Raw genomic sequence first — 15702 nt, 5'->3', positions numbered from 1 at the left:
ATTTAGTGCTTTTTCTATACATGAGAAGATGCAAGAGTCTGGGCTCACTGAACTCATACCTTTGATATGCACCTTAAATATCCAGGGCCAGCATCCTGTTTTTCTTCATCTCGAATCCCCTTGGGGTGCGCAGGTGAGGGCAGATGCAGTGGCTGATGGCTTGATGGCCACAACAGCCTTTGTTTACTGATACGGCAGGTGACATTTTTCATCCACAGTAGTCATCCTTTCAAATCCTCTAAGATACCAGACAGTTTATAGTTTTGGAATGTTTTGAATGAAGAATGGGGGTATTCAAAGTTAATTCAGCTTACAGTAGTGGCTAACTAGCACTAGGCTCCCATATGAATGGAGTTTACATATTGGGAGGCATCTACGAGAATGAGGCTGACCACAAAAGACCCTAGACAAATCCTTAATTCCAAACTTGTTTTGAAACTCAAGAAAAAAGTTACCTTACCTCGATTAGCGGCGCTGTCAAGTACTGTGCTCTTGCAGGAACTCAGAAAACTGATTCAGCAACTTAATTAAGCCCTCACAGGAGAGCACATCCAAACTAGGCAATTTCTGGGCAGTGAGATTTCCTTCCTGGTTGGGTTCTGACATCAGTGTTTTAGGCTACTTCAGGAGCAGAGAATGAAAATTTGGTACCTTTGACTCCCACTTAAGTGTTTTAGGCAGACAGCAGAGTAAGGTAGCTGTTTTTGTTTTTTGTTTTTTTAAAATCATTTCCAGAACACACAAGAGAGAAATTGTCATTTCTGAAAAGTCTAGAAGGAAGTCTGCTAACACAGAGTTTTAAAGGGAGAAAGAAGCAAAATCAATGAGGAGAGAGAATTCTGAGATGACTGTTTGAGTGAAGTGTTCTGATTAACACTAAAAATGTAATCCACTATACACTAACATTTCAGACTGGAGGGTGATTTTACCAGAGGGGTTTCTAAAGCATTGCGTGAGTAAGGCAATCATTTTTTTTTTTAATTCTCTAAATATGAAATGAAATTTTATTCTGGAAGTTTATTATCTCTCTCGAATTTCACAACACAACAGTGGCAAGCTTGTGCCTCTGATTGCTGCGATGCAGTTACAGTATCAGTGAAATTTCCTCATCTCCCAAACTCTGCATGTGCTCTCTTCAACAGCGTTAATTCAGACCAGCCCACGTTTGCATGCAGCTCCTTACTTTAGCCATTCCTCTGCTGGTCTTGGTTTTGTTTTGCTGTCAAGTGTTCTACTATGGTGTCTTCTTCACTGACATGTTTCCACATTACATGGCCCAGGACACAGCTATTTTGTATGCATAGGAACTTGCTTCAGGATTTTAAACTCTTTGCTATTCTACAGTGGTTAATTTTTCATTTATGTAGCACCTTACTGAAAAGCAGCCAACACAGTTAATGATACATTGTGCAACGATAAATATTTTACTGGGTATTTAATCTTCACAAGTTAGAAGTTTTATTTTCTGTGTGGACCTGTATAAAGCGAGAATTGTTAACATTTGGTGAATACACATTTTTAATAATACGCTCTATAATCACTATCAAGCAAATGACCTGAGCTTTAATAGGCACTCCAGACATTAGCTGCCATTTCTACTAAACTCAGTAAACTCTAATAAAGGTATTTCATGGGTAGATGATTATTTTTTTAAGAAGATATATTACATAGATCTCGTCAGTACATAAAAATGTTATCCAGGGAACATTGGGTGATTCATCTATTTCTAAATTATGACACATTCCTATCCTTTTCTCAGGAGATCATTCTATTTTTTTAAAAAAAAAAATATAGTTGAGATCGGGTCGTGTTCCACATTTTATTCCATCTGAATTAATGATGTTATTTACTTGGAACTTGATTGTGTACTTACCTCGCAGTCTACGAGGTAATTCATAAGAGGCAGCCAACATGATAAAGAAGGAAAATGTTATTTACTCTCTTTTTCAATTCTCAGGAGCTTGGTGTAAATTTTACCCAATAAAATGTGTTTAGCTTTTTTCTGTATTCCTTTAAAGCTCAATATACAGAGGTAGGCAGTAGGAGGCCTGAGAGTCCCAGCTTTGTAGAATTTGACTCCCGAACACCCACAGTGCTGGTCCTTGATCTGGGAAACAAATGTGTCCTCAGTTCTGGAACTCCTTGATCCAGGAAACAAACTCTCCCCTGCTATGGAACTTCAGTTCCAGGATGCTGGCTCTTGCCTTCCTAGCCCCAGGAGAGGGCCAAACTATCACACAGCAAGCACTCACTTGAGTTCTTCACTTTTTATATTTTCTCGGGGCAGCTGTATGCATTATGAGAGACGTATGTACCAAACAAAAATCCCTGTAATTCTAGAAATAATGAATTGGTATCCATCAACTAAACTTGAACCTAGAAACGAGCCTAGTGCAAGGCCAGAGTGCCCACAGGTTTGGTGGAAGTGGTTGTGCAAGGGTTAGAAGGAAAAGAATGCCTGGCATCAGAGCAGTGAGGGGAGAGGGAGAGCTGGTCTTCTCTTGGTGTTCACTGCCACCCTAAGAGCTCCCTACCACACACCTGCCCCATCAGAGGAAGGAGCTTAGAGTTGAGCAGCAAGGCTCGTCAGCCAGGTTCCTCAGGCCATGGTCATTTCAATGGCCCATAACCTTGTAGATCTGCCATTTCCATGGCTCAGAGGTTGAAGGAAGGGAACGATTCAGAGCCCTCTGGCTTTGTCTCAATCCTGGGGCCTCAATAACATTTTAAGCTAAAATGTCAAAAACCCGGGAGTCATATGCACGCAGGAGACTGTACTCCAGAGGCTACAAGTGACCAGTGTGAGGTTTGAATTTAGCCTCTGCTAATGGAGGAAAGCCGTGAGAATCAGCACACTTGAATTGTGCTGGGCAGTCCTAGGAAGTCACGTGAACAATTCGGATCTCAGTTTCTCCATTTTATGCAATGCAGATGCCTATAGGAGCCACTTAGCCTTTAGAGTGCAAATGAAATATGGTCAAATCAGGTTTACTATGGTCTGAATGTTTATGGGTCCCCCTTCCCGCATTCCATATGTTGAAATGCTAAAGCCCAACGGGGGTAATATTAGCATGTGGGACCTTTGGGAGGTGATTAGGTCATGAGGGTGGTGCCCTGATAAAAGAGACCTCAGAGAACTGACTAGGCCCTTCCTGGTATGAGGACACAAGAAGTGTGTGACCTGGGAGAGGGCTCTTGCATGGCTATGCTGGCACCCTGGTCTTGGGCTGTCCAAGTCCAGAACTATGAGAAATACATTTCTGTAGTTTATAAGCTAACCGGTCTGTAGTATTTAGCACATATGGACTAAGACAGGGCTCTTCTAAGCCTATGTTTCTATCAATCTTCACTAAGATTTACGAGAGGGGAGAGGAGCTTGCATCATCTTTCAAACCCTGCTTAACTGGCTGTCTGTTCCCCCACTCATCCGAGCTGTCACTGTTCTATATGGAAACTGACATGAAATTCTGCCCCTTGGCCTTTTCTTCCACAAAATAACCATATCACAATCTAACAAAATAAAGACTATTAAACAATGATGGCCTCTCCAAAATAATGTAAACAAAAGTAAACATTCTAAGACCTTTTTGCAAATTAAAACTACTGTGAGGTACCACTTCACACTGGTCAGAATGGCCTTCATTAGCAAGTCTACAAATAGCAAATGCTGGAGAGGGTGTGGAGAAAAGGGAACCCTCCCACTCTGTTGGTGGGAATATAAATTGGTACAACCACTATGGAAAACAGTATGGAGGTACCTCAGAAAACTAAATATAGAACTACTATATGATCCAGCAGTCCCACTCCTGGGCATATATCCAGACAAAGCTTTCATTGAAAAAGGTACACACACCCCTAAGTTCACTGCAACACTATTCACAATAGCCAAGACATGGAAACAACCTAAATATCCAACAACAAATGAATGGATTAAGAAGATGTGGTACATATACACAATAGAATACTACTCAACCATAAAAAAGGACAAAATAATGTCATTTATAGCAACGTGGATGGAACTAGAGACTCTCATACTAAATCAGAAAGAGAAAGACAAATACCGCATGATATCACATATATGGAATCTGATATATGGCACAAATGAACCTATCAAGAGAAAAGAAACAAACTCATGGATGTGGAGAATAGACTTGTGGTTGCCAAGAGCGGGCGGGAGTGGGATGGGCTAGGAGTTTGGGTTTAGTAGATGCAAACTATTGCATTTGGAGTGGATATGCAATGAGATCCTGCTGTATAGCACAGGGAACTATATCTAATCACTTGTGATGGAACATGATGGAGGATAATGTGAGAAAAAGAATGTGTGTGTGTGTGTATACAACTGGGTACTGTACAGCAGAAATTGACAGAATATTGTAAATCCAATTATAATAAAAAATGTTCTCAAAGGAAAAAAAAAAGACGTTTTGTGGTGAGCAGAATTTAGTGACTACTTTCAGAGATAGAGGACTTGTGTTTCAGCCACACACACACAATTTAAGATGGATTATCAGGTCTTCCTATCCTTAAATCCCTCAGCAGCCATTTATGCCGATCTGAGTTTCAGCTCGTGGCAATATTCCTCCCTTTCTTCAATCCACCTTGTCCCTGCCTGCCCAAGAAGCCAAACATCTTCTTTCTTTTTTTTTTTAAATACAGACCTACTCACAACTTAAACTCACCATCCTGTGGGATATTCAAAACCTTGATTATATTTTCTTCCTACCAATGGTCCCTTTGTTCCAGGCCTATTTCTTCCTCCCCAACTGGAAAGAAAGAGATGCATTTATTTCTATAATAACTAGATTTTAAATGTTCCTTCTAGTCTCTTTCCATGTCACATATAACATGAGAAGCTGCAACTGAATTATTTTTAAGGTTCCTATCTGTGCTAGAAACCTAGGAAATCCCTCACCACTGTACAGATTGGGAAGACTTGCAAATGCGCCAGATCTTTATGCTTATGATGAAGAGACATTACCAGTTGCAAAGCGGAGGAGAAGAGCAGATGAGGAATGAAGATTTGAAGTGTGCATGTGGCCGTACAGTGGGACAGAAGAGGGTGAAGAGGCCTTCTGTAGGCTGTGTATATCTCCAGTGATTAGTGAAAGATACTTCCCCCTCAGTTATGGAGAGCAAATTAAGTATGACATGCAGAAAGGGTTGCCAATGGGTGGCCACCCAAGAGACCCTCCACGCGATCCTTAGTTTGCTGAATTTATCATGATTAAGTGTTTGACAGTCAATTTCATAGATCTTGAGCTAGGAAGACTCCGCATAGAATAACCTAATTCATAAGATGCTGAAGTATAACCCCCCCAGCACCAGTTGGTGAATTTACCAGGGAAATCATTCTGTGTCTCCAGATGTCGTGAGGGTCTTTGCTCTCAGACATAGTGTGTTGGTTTTAAAGTGTCATATTCTCAGAGGCAACATTATTTTTCTTATTTGCAATTACTTCAGGGCCAGCTTAATGTAACCCATAGTTTATAAAAGAAAAAAATTTGAAGATCAGAGAGATGCGATAAAGTCAGATTTAAGTTAAGCGTGTTGACTCCAAATTTAGCTCTCTTTTCACTGTGCTAAGCTGCAAGAATTTTTTTTTTAAACTGCAAAAGTTTGAATACAGCAAATAAATATAAAAAATCCTTGCACTGTAACCATGATAGAACAATATGTTCTTAAAATTATTTTGTTCTCCCTGTGTGAAATAGACTAAATGCCAAAAAATAGTTTTAAATATAATAAAATTTAAATACCCACTGTTTTATATTCTTTCTTTAGAATACACTTTTTAAAGTAACTTTGACATTGTAATGCCTACACTTTGAAATCATGTTGCGTTTGGTTACATAAAGGATTTTTTCAGTTCAACATCAATAGCACCATTGGAACTGAGTGTTATAAATAAGAATGATAGTTGAAGACAGCCTGATATATAACAGATCGTTCCTTAATAAAACACACACTTTAAAACTTTTGGATTTGACCATTGCAAGCACCAAACAGGACCATCAAGTATAGCAAGGATGTATGTTACGTTATTAGGTCTTCCCTCTCAGTTTTGTCTATTTTTTTCTTATAATAAAGTTTCCTTTGTTTTAAGTGTTTCTAGGGGCTGCACTTCTTTTGACCTCTTGAAATTCTTAAACCCCTGTAACACCTTTTTTATAAGAGACTTCCACAGGCTAAGAGATTTCACTGCCAGGATCTTTTTTTTTTTTTTTCCAGGTAATTTAGTTGAATTTTCACTTTTCTTTTTAAAATTTCACCCTGTTACTTGTGGGACTTCAAGGCCCCTTCAAGGAGATGAAACTCAAAAAGCCTCCGGCCGAGATAAGAATGACCAGACCCTTGTCATCCCACCTGACTCGCTGTAATTGTTAGTGTTTCTGAGGACCTTCCCAGCCCAGAAACCTGGCCCACTTCCTGCCCCTACTAGGAAATGCACGTGGCCCATTCCTTACCCCATCCGCCTGTATAGGGGAATATATACCCCCAACCAACCAGCAAGTATATCAGAACACCCCATTTTACCCAACCGATCAGCAGGTGACAGGTGCATGGTAAGACCTCTACCCTCTCTCTTTCATCTCTGGGCTATAAAAACAGACATGACCCTGCATCGGGGTCAGCCCTCCCTGATTATCAGGAAGTCAGCCCACTGTGTTAACAGTGTCTCTTGCCTACATAAACTTGTGTTTTCTTCACCTTGCTTTGCATCTGGAAAATTCTTTGTACACCTGTGTGCAGAGACCACATTACTCATAGTCATATTATCTTGTAGATAGCTAAATAATTTCTCTTCTGTTTTGGTGCTTATACCATCAGATAACAGTAGGCAGTTATCTTGTCCTTCTGTAGTCGTTGCCTGACCGACTCGGGTACATTTAATTCTGTTCATCTCTTTTCATGAATCAGTCACCCTCCATCCTTCTTTATGTGTGTCTTTAACTCTTTCTAATGTGTCTACTTGTTCAGATAATAGGGCATCCAGAATGAAACACTATTTCACTGTGTCCCAGGTTGGCTATAGAAAGAATTCTTTCTTTTTTTTTTTTTGCCTTAAATAATATGTTTTTTCACTTTATGTGAGTAGATGATTTCCTGGTAAATTATGTATAAATCCAATGATTGTACATTACATAGTACTCCAAAGGCAGCTGCCCTATACTAGATATATAGATATATATATTTTTTAGTAAAGCCAAATAAAATTTTCTCTGTGTGTGTGTGTGTGTGTGTGTAGAAGGGAGAGGATTGGAAATCTTTATGGAAATATTTTGGAAACCAGATGGAGTCAAAATCATTGGAATTGGACAACATCCGTGATTAATTATATTTAATATTTAGAGTTTACAAAGTGTCCTTACATACTTTATCTCATTTTGCCCTCTCAACTCTATATGAGGTATATGATACTATTTCTAGCTTATGACAAAGAAAACCAAAAGCAGAGAGTTTCATGGGTTTTTACTGGATAGTACAGAGGGCAATGGCAGACCCATATCTTACCAAGCTCTGTTGCTTCTAAATTTAGCAATTTTTAAAATAGGAAGCCTGGCATAAAAGATTGGGGACAGGATTTGGGGTAATGCAAAACTGTTCAGAGCCTTGGCTCTTCCATTGACTCTCGTTACCGGGAGCAAATTGAGTAACCTTTGTGAACCTGAATTTTCTCATTTGAAAATAGACGGAATATTCTATACTTCCAAGGGAGAATGTTGAGTGTTAGGTAAGATCGCCAATGAAAAATTTAACTAGTTAAGTAGAAATACACATCACTGACCCTTGCTCTCCTGTTTCCATTACCCGCAACAGTGAATATATAAATTTAGATTTTCTAAAACTTACTCATAACTATCTTCTAAGGTCTTGATAAGATCTAACAGAGGTTTTCACAGTACAAGACACATCTCAAATGACCCAGGAGAAGAAGGAGACATAGTTACAGGAAACATTATTGTCTAGTGCTTTATCTGATACTTTACAATTTAAAGAATACAACAAAAATATCAGCTAAATTTTACTTGGCAGAAACCGCAGGTAGTCTCAAATGGTGTTTTTTACACTAAGGGAGAGTTATGCAAAGACTTCCCCAGGGTGTTCCAGGCAGAATAGCTTTAAGCAGTTCTCCCCCGTTACAGAAAGGAGGCAGAGCAGCCTCCATTCTAGAAAGTACTGTGGTACGTTGCCATGTGGTGTGAAACCACCCAGAGCCCCAAACAGTGAGATATATGGCAACACTGGTTAGTGGATGCCCCTTCATTACAACTCAAGGAACCTTAAGTACATAGCACTTCCTGTAATTTCCGTGGGGTGTGTTGACCCATATGGGGTCCCTCTGAGTTCGGAATAGATGGAATAGTATAGGTTAGTGACATTTAGTCTTATTAATACAATAGGAAGATTTTACAGAAAATGTTGAACTTCATCTGAGCCTTGGGATTCTGGAAATCGGCTATGATTAAAGACATCCCCCCTTCCTTTGAATTCTGGGAAATGGCTTACTGCAAAGAACCACCCTTGCTCATATGACCGAGATAAATGATGGGGATAATTCCTTGTTTTCCTAGAACAAGCCAGACACGGAACCTCCAAATTTCCATTCTTTGCCTCATAAATGGCCAGCTGAACTTTTAGTCCCCACTTGAACCATCAGAACAAGATGCTTGTTAACCTGACCTGACCCAACTTCTCTAGTTAAGCTTTTCTTCCCATTTGACCTTGAACGTGGACTCACCCTCAGCCCAAGCCAACATCAGAGTAAAGAGCAGTTTCTTTTAATGGCCTCTTCCCCAAACTGACAACTAGCAACATTCCCTGCTCACCTGTCCAGTTGGGTTCTTGGAGTCTTGTTTACTCCTCTCTGTGAAAGAAAGCCCTGTCTCACCTGACCCTGGAGAGCTTGTTGCTGTGGTCTGAGCCTTCTTGCCATTGCCATAGTCTTTTTCCGTCTATCCTTTCATGAGTCCAGATTTGTCTTTATTTGACAATGCATTGAATAAAGCAGATAAAATGTTATGAGATTTCTGTCAGACTTGGTGAGCTTTATTTAATGAGATAGTTAATATATATTTTATTGAATTACATTAAGAAATATTTATTACAGTTACAGTGAATTCTCACTGTTCACCAGAAATGAACTTATTTAAAACTTATGATGAAAAATTTGAGATGTCAACTTAAAATGGGCAAGAGCGTATATAGGTTTTTGTTTTTTTTTTTTCCAAAAATTATTGTAGAAAGTACATGAGCCAAAGAATTTGACTTCTGTTCTAACAAATGGAATCTAGGGAAGTAAATCATTGAGAAGATACGGTTTCTATTTCAGGTTTGCTCCCTGAAACCCTTTGATTTATGACTTCTCCCTCTGAGAAATGAGAAGAACATTTGTACTCACATTTTTGTGAATACATGTCTTAAAATGAGTTATTTGAAATTCCTTCCTGGTGAGTGGGTAGTGTGTGTGTGTGTGTGTTGGGGGGGGTGCGCATCTTGCTTGCAGGCGAGGCTGGAGAACGGGAGCCAGAGCTGGGGCTGGGACAGTGGAGAGGAGAGTCCTGTGGCTTCAGAGCACAGAGGAAACTCGAATTCAAAACAGAGACTTGGACTAAGACAGTCTGGGAACGTCTAGGGGCAGCCTAAGTGGGACAGGATGTGCAACCCCATGGTGGAGATACAAACCAGAGATAGAGACCAAACTACAAGTAATGGTTTGATCAGTGGGAGGGGCCACGTTTTGGTGGGAAGCTTGGCTCTTGTCCAAGGACACAGAGAGACTGATTAAGAGCCTTGGCTGATGAGGGTATGTCTGAGACCAAAGTGTAGAGTAGAATGTTTAGAAATTGCTTTCCTTATCAGCTCCTATATAATAATGAATCTTCTGGCTTATCCAAGCCCTGCAGCTTCATTTTACCAGGCCTGCATTCAAAAAGGTTGTTACTACTACTTTCTAGGGTTTTTCTGTTTCTTTATTTCCCCATTGTATTACCTCCCCAAGTGAACATTTCACAGCATCCTAACTTGGAGTACATTTATCATTAATTTCCTTCTTACCCTTCTCTAGATTTTGCCTTTGCTAGATTACTGGTATTCTTAGGACATTTTTCTTGTATCAGGAGAGAGGATGCTGGTGAAAGACTCCCCACAGAGGTGTGGGAATAAATAAGGAAGATTGAGGTACCAAGAGTCCTGCAGCAGTGGGACCTGTTGCTCGTCCTAAGCCTGAGGGAAGAGCGGGGAAGAGCATAACCAATGTATCATGAGAGCAGAGGCCTGAGGGGGGCTGTAGCACTGCAGCATTGAACCTCAGAGCTGTGATGGGGTGTAGGACCTACCAGGCATGCAGCTCCCAGACGGGGGATGCAGGAGCAGTGACCAGGAAACAGTCTGGCCTCTCTCTCCTCCCACGTTTTGACTTCCTCCTGGGGCCTCTGACTGGCCCCACACACTGGAAGCCAGCAGGCAAGGGAGCCCATGGGAGCAGTCGTATGGTCACAGGAGGCTGAGCTCCCAGGCTTACAACAGAGCAGAGAAGAGTGGAGAATGTTTAGGGAGGCAGACAAAGGGAGCCTAGTCATCTGTGGCATTTCTGGTTTTTTTGTCTTTTCTTGGGCTGCGCCCGCAGCATATGGAGGTTCCCAGGCTAGAGGTCTAATTGGAGCTGCAGCTGCTGGCCTACGCCAGAGCCACAGTAGCATGGGATCTGAGCCATATCTGCGACCTACACCACAGCTCACGGCAACACCGGATCCTTAACCCACTGAGCGAGGCCAGGGATCAAACCCGCAACCTCATGGTTCCTAGTCGGATTCGTTGCCCACTGAGCCACGATGGGAACTCCTGTGGTATTTCTTAAGGTCGGATGCTTCATACATTTTACTAACTTAGTTTACACGCATATAAGTTGTGGGGGGGGTGTGGGGGTGTGTGTGTATGTGTGTGTGTGTGGGGGGTGTGCGTGATGGGAAATGGGAACAATTCTCATTTAAAAATCCCAAATGGAATATGATGTGAATGTTTGCATCTGGTTTCCCTTGTATGTAGCACGCTTTTGTGTATACCAATTTTTATTAATTTGGTGAGACATAATGCTGAATATAAATAATAATTATGACTAAATATCAACATTTTATTAAAATAAACATAGACATTGATTTGGTAGACCTACTCATCTACTAATCTTTTAACTTTATTAAATAATCAAAAATTCTGGCATTGATTTGTTCTTTAAAAATTGTATTTATTCTTTCTGATTGGATTAACTTATTGATATTTCAATTTTTTTGAAAAATGACAAATTTCCAGAATTGATTTTGTTTACTCCCATGAAATTAAGCACTGGCTTTCCCTGCCATCTATCTCCCCTTTCATATCTGCATTCCATATTCTTTCAAAAACAGCTTTTGTGGTTCAAGACAATAATAGACAATTTAAATTACTATAGGTATTTATATTTGAAAGCATCATCTTTTATTAACATATTTTAATAAATATTTTTTATATTCAGTATCTTCAAATAACATTGATCATTACAGATAAATTTGAAACATAAATTTAATATCTCATTCTGTATTTGTTCAACGAATATCTATCTACTGAGCAATCATGCTGTAAAGTATATTAATGGCTAACATTTACTGAGTGGTTAATATGGGCCGTACACCTGCAAGACTTAAAATATTTATTATCTGGCCCTTTTCAGAAAAGTTTGCTGACCACTGGCATTGATGTCTACAGAATTAACTATAATAAAGGCAGTGTGTGTTAAGCATTGTATTTTAAAAGTGCAGTTGGACTGGATTGAGTGAGTGATTAATTGTACCTTGAAAACATGAGGAATGGGATGTTTTTATGAAATTGACATTATGACTGGATCACAGAAAAGTGAGTTGAACCCTGCAGGGAAAAGTGGGTGCCATGAAACTCTTCCTTTATCAGAGAGAATTGGGGAAGTTATATTTTCATTCCCTGCCCATCATTACTTTTGCTAGACCAATAGTCCCACAGTATTCCAAGCCTTGTATCTCAAACACCAAGACATTCTTACTGATAAAGTGTCTCACTGCCTTCACCAAAGTGTCCCAGAGATGGGCAGGCAGGTAGGGCTTTTTTCCTTCTGTTGAAGATCCCAGTACTGTCAACATGGAGGCTGAACAACCACTCTGCTATTCCCAAGGTCATGTTTTTGTCCAATTACAGATTATGTTTCTAGGACACACACATCTTCTGCTTCTGCCCATGCCACAGGCCAGTGCCCTACTGTTGGCTGAGCCTTGCAACGATCTGCCTTCTTCGCCTGAGAATCAGTGGCAGTCCAGTTGATTTTGGTTAACTGAAACGTCCTTTTAAACTCAGATTGTTTCTTAAGGGATAGATCTGTTTGGAAATTTTTCAAACCCCTTTGAACATGTAATATAGAATAAGATGGGTAGGGGGCACACTCAGAAAAGTCATCCCCAGAGCCACTCTTACTGAGTAGGATAGAAACCTAAGACAGCCAAATATCAGAAGAAGAAGGAAATAAAGTGGGAAACAAAAGAGGCAAGGAAGAGGATGAATCTTTGTAACTCCCATAAGCTCTGACTTGGTGTGCTTTACCTGCTCAGCATGAATATTTGATGTATGCCACTTCGACCTCTCCCATTTGTTTTCTTATGTACGCATTTCCAGTTCATTATCAGAGGTTACTAGATATGTGACATGGCCCCAATTTCCTAAAAAAAGACATTCTTTTCTCTTTAAATCAAAGCTATGTGAAACCCAAGAGGCAATCCTTCGTTGAGCAGGGATAAAAGTCAACGGGCTCTGGACAGTGGAGCAGAAACCTGAACTGTCAGCAGGAGGGCACTTTGGCCCTAAGGCCAATCAAATCTTACTTCTCTGGAAACGAAAGGCAGTTTCAATTAAGGATAAAACATAGAAAAGTGTGGCATAGACCTGGATTCCTGGCAGGACACAAAAGGTTTGGGGAATCAGAACACATTTTCTTGACTTATGTATAGGCATCCCATGAATTAAGTAAACCTAAGTAAGTGATTGGCATTGCGGAAGTGTCACTATAATTGCAATTCTCTAATATATTACTTTTAGTTTTTGCTATCGGTCTAGTTTTGATTCTTAGCCATTAATTATATACAAGTCAATGACCGATGACTTTTCTTATGGGCATCAGAGTTTAAATCAAAGAAGAGTAAAAGGAAAGGAACCACGTTCTTGCTCAATGGGGTTGAGAATATAAGAACCGATTCTACACCTTGAAGGGAAAGACCCTGGCTTTCTCTTTCGACATCCAGTGTAACCACTGATAAAGCACTGGATAGTGAAATAGTTTGGTTTCCCACAGTTGTCCTTCTGCCCAACTTTATTTCTCTCACCTTCTAAGTGAAGTCTCAAAGAGCTGGGACAAGAGAAAAAGCAGAAGCCTTGATCATTCTAAATTGTGAGAGCCCAAATTTGTAGTTCCCTTTATATTGCTATGTTTTGCTGGAAACTTTTCTAAAGTTTAAAGGTTAATAATTCTTTATCCTTTGATTTCCTATACCTGTGGAGATTCTTAGTTGTCTATCAAATTTGATACACTCCATCTTCAATGCGGTAGACTTATACCTGGGCACGTGGTGTGACCAGGAGACTAAGCTTCTACCAATGGACTGTGAGTACAATTGGCATGAAAAAAATTTGCTTTACTTCTCTCTCTGGCCCTAAGCTTCAACTCTTTGCCCTTCCAGCCACTGGAATCGGGATGACCAGAGCAAACATAATGGCCATGGATTTTTTTATGGCAATGATGCTGTCAGCCCTAGTTTAGGAAATGACTACACAGCCACCCTCCAACATGGTACATTCATCTCAGCTTGTGAGGTAAAAGAGAATAAGCACCTTTGTTCTTGAGCCACTTTTTTTAGGTCTTGTGGCAGCAGCTTAAACTTTACCCCTAACTTAGACGCTGTTCAAGAAGACACAGCAAAACGTGTTTTTACAGTATATATTAAAATATAAAAATATACCTTATTTTTTGTCTCTTAACTAAAACATGCTACCAATTATTGTTGCGTGAAAGAGACACCTTCAGAGCCGTAGAACAGAAGATAAATTCCCTATTTCCCTCCTGAAACTTAGTTCTTTCTCAGGCTTTCCAAAGCTTAAGTCCTACATTGAGCCTTAAATAATGATCTTCATCTATCATTATTCAGATTTTCCTCAAGCTTAATGTAGATGCAAGACCTCTATGGCATCTGTCTTCTGAGGATCCGTATGAGCAGCTATAGCTCCTGTGATCTCAGGTCCTGCCTGACCCATCGGCAGCTCAGAAGTTCCCAGTCTCCGGCCCCAGAAATCTCTAATGCTCACCGTGTCAAAGTGAACCTCCTCGATTCCCCTTATTATTAAATTCTTAACAAGCAGCTGAAATAGGTTCCTTTTTCACAAAAGTTAAAAAAAATTTAAAAACCTAGTTTTACAAAAGTTTTGTTTTTCATGGTTGATTAGATTATTATTGCAATAAATATGATTGCAATAAACTGTTATTGCAGTAACTTTGCATTTTTATTCTGCAGCATTGGTATTCTAAATAGGCACTGAAAACCAGTGCCTTTATTCCTTTGTCTTTCACGATAAATGACTTGAAGTCAAGGATTCGGTCTGTCTCGTTCACCATTTACCCCCAAGCCCCAAGCACAGACACTGGCCATGATAAATACTCACTAAATCTTTATTAAAAGAGTAAATAATTGCTGATTTCCTTTTTCAATAACAAGGTTCAGTAGCCATTCTTATTAATGTTCGGTCCTTGAGAAGGGGTTAGGTTCGTTTCTACGTCCTAGCAACAGACAATAGGCATATGACAATGGATGTGACAAGAATGCAGAGTGTGCTTTGGACTGCTCATACACGACTGCTGGTGACTGATCACTACTTGCAGAGGCTGCTACCCGAGACACAGTGAGAAGCGCCGTTGAGAATCTAATCATTATGTTCTGGAATTTTCAGGTGTTAGTTATGGTAGTTGTGCTCCCTTAGGGTCTGTTATCTGGCCTGATGCAGTCAACTCAGTCTCCAGGCTTAGAGCAGGTGGTTTCCATTCTTAAAGAAAGGTCAGACATAGGACCAGTCTCTTCAGGTTACTGGCTTTTTCCCCCCGTTTCCAAATACTGCCAAAATGTGGCCCAGTGATTTAACATGACATTGTGTTCCTCAGGGGAATGGACTAGTGATAAAAGTGGTTAGTAAACTCTGTGTTAACTTGTATTAGAATAACAGTGGCTCCAATAAAGTTAGCTCCTTAATCAATATTAAAATATGTAAAGACTGTCTCAAGTTGTTTCTGCCTAGTTAGGATCTGTATTTTGCGTTTGGCTTTCTCACTCCTCCCCATCCCTTGGCTCCCAGAGAGAGGAAGTTAAGGTCTATAACATGAAAATAAGAATGAAAAACAGTTGGGATAAAGGACTCCATGAAAAAGCAGGGGCCAGGCAAGTTCACTGACTGGCAGTCATTCCTCACGGCCAGTGACAGTTCCTGGTTTGGGCTGGTGGCCTTGGGGTTCTCCACTCATTCCCTGTCATCAACCAGACATACAGTTGTGTTTGTAGCACATGATTCATCTCCACTGGCCATCTTGGATCTTTCTGCTACCACATCATGGCCGAGGCAAAGGACTGTGAATTAAGAAAGCCCAACGCAGCAAACTAGAAAGAG

The 15702-nt window shown here is 40.2% G+C and overlaps 1 long non-coding RNA gene across 2 annotated transcripts in view; it reads left to right on the top strand.

Annotated features, from left to right (window-relative positions):
• The window catches only part of LOC110260376 (uncharacterized), an 878819-nt gene that overhangs the window by 555443 nt on the left and 307674 nt on the right, over nucleotides 1–15702 (top strand). The window lies entirely within an intron of this gene.

Source organism: Sus scrofa, chromosome 4 (assembly GCF_054392235.1).
Source record: "Sus scrofa isolate SSC_HxYL_T2T_F1_AM1 chromosome 4, Sscrofa_HxYL_maternal_Yorkshire_Landrace_v2.0, whole genome shotgun sequence".
NCBI lineage: Eukaryota > Metazoa > Chordata > Mammalia > Artiodactyla > Suidae > Sus > Sus scrofa.
Note: the sequence above shows the minus strand (reverse complement) of the source record. Positions and strands in the feature narration are given on the sequence as shown.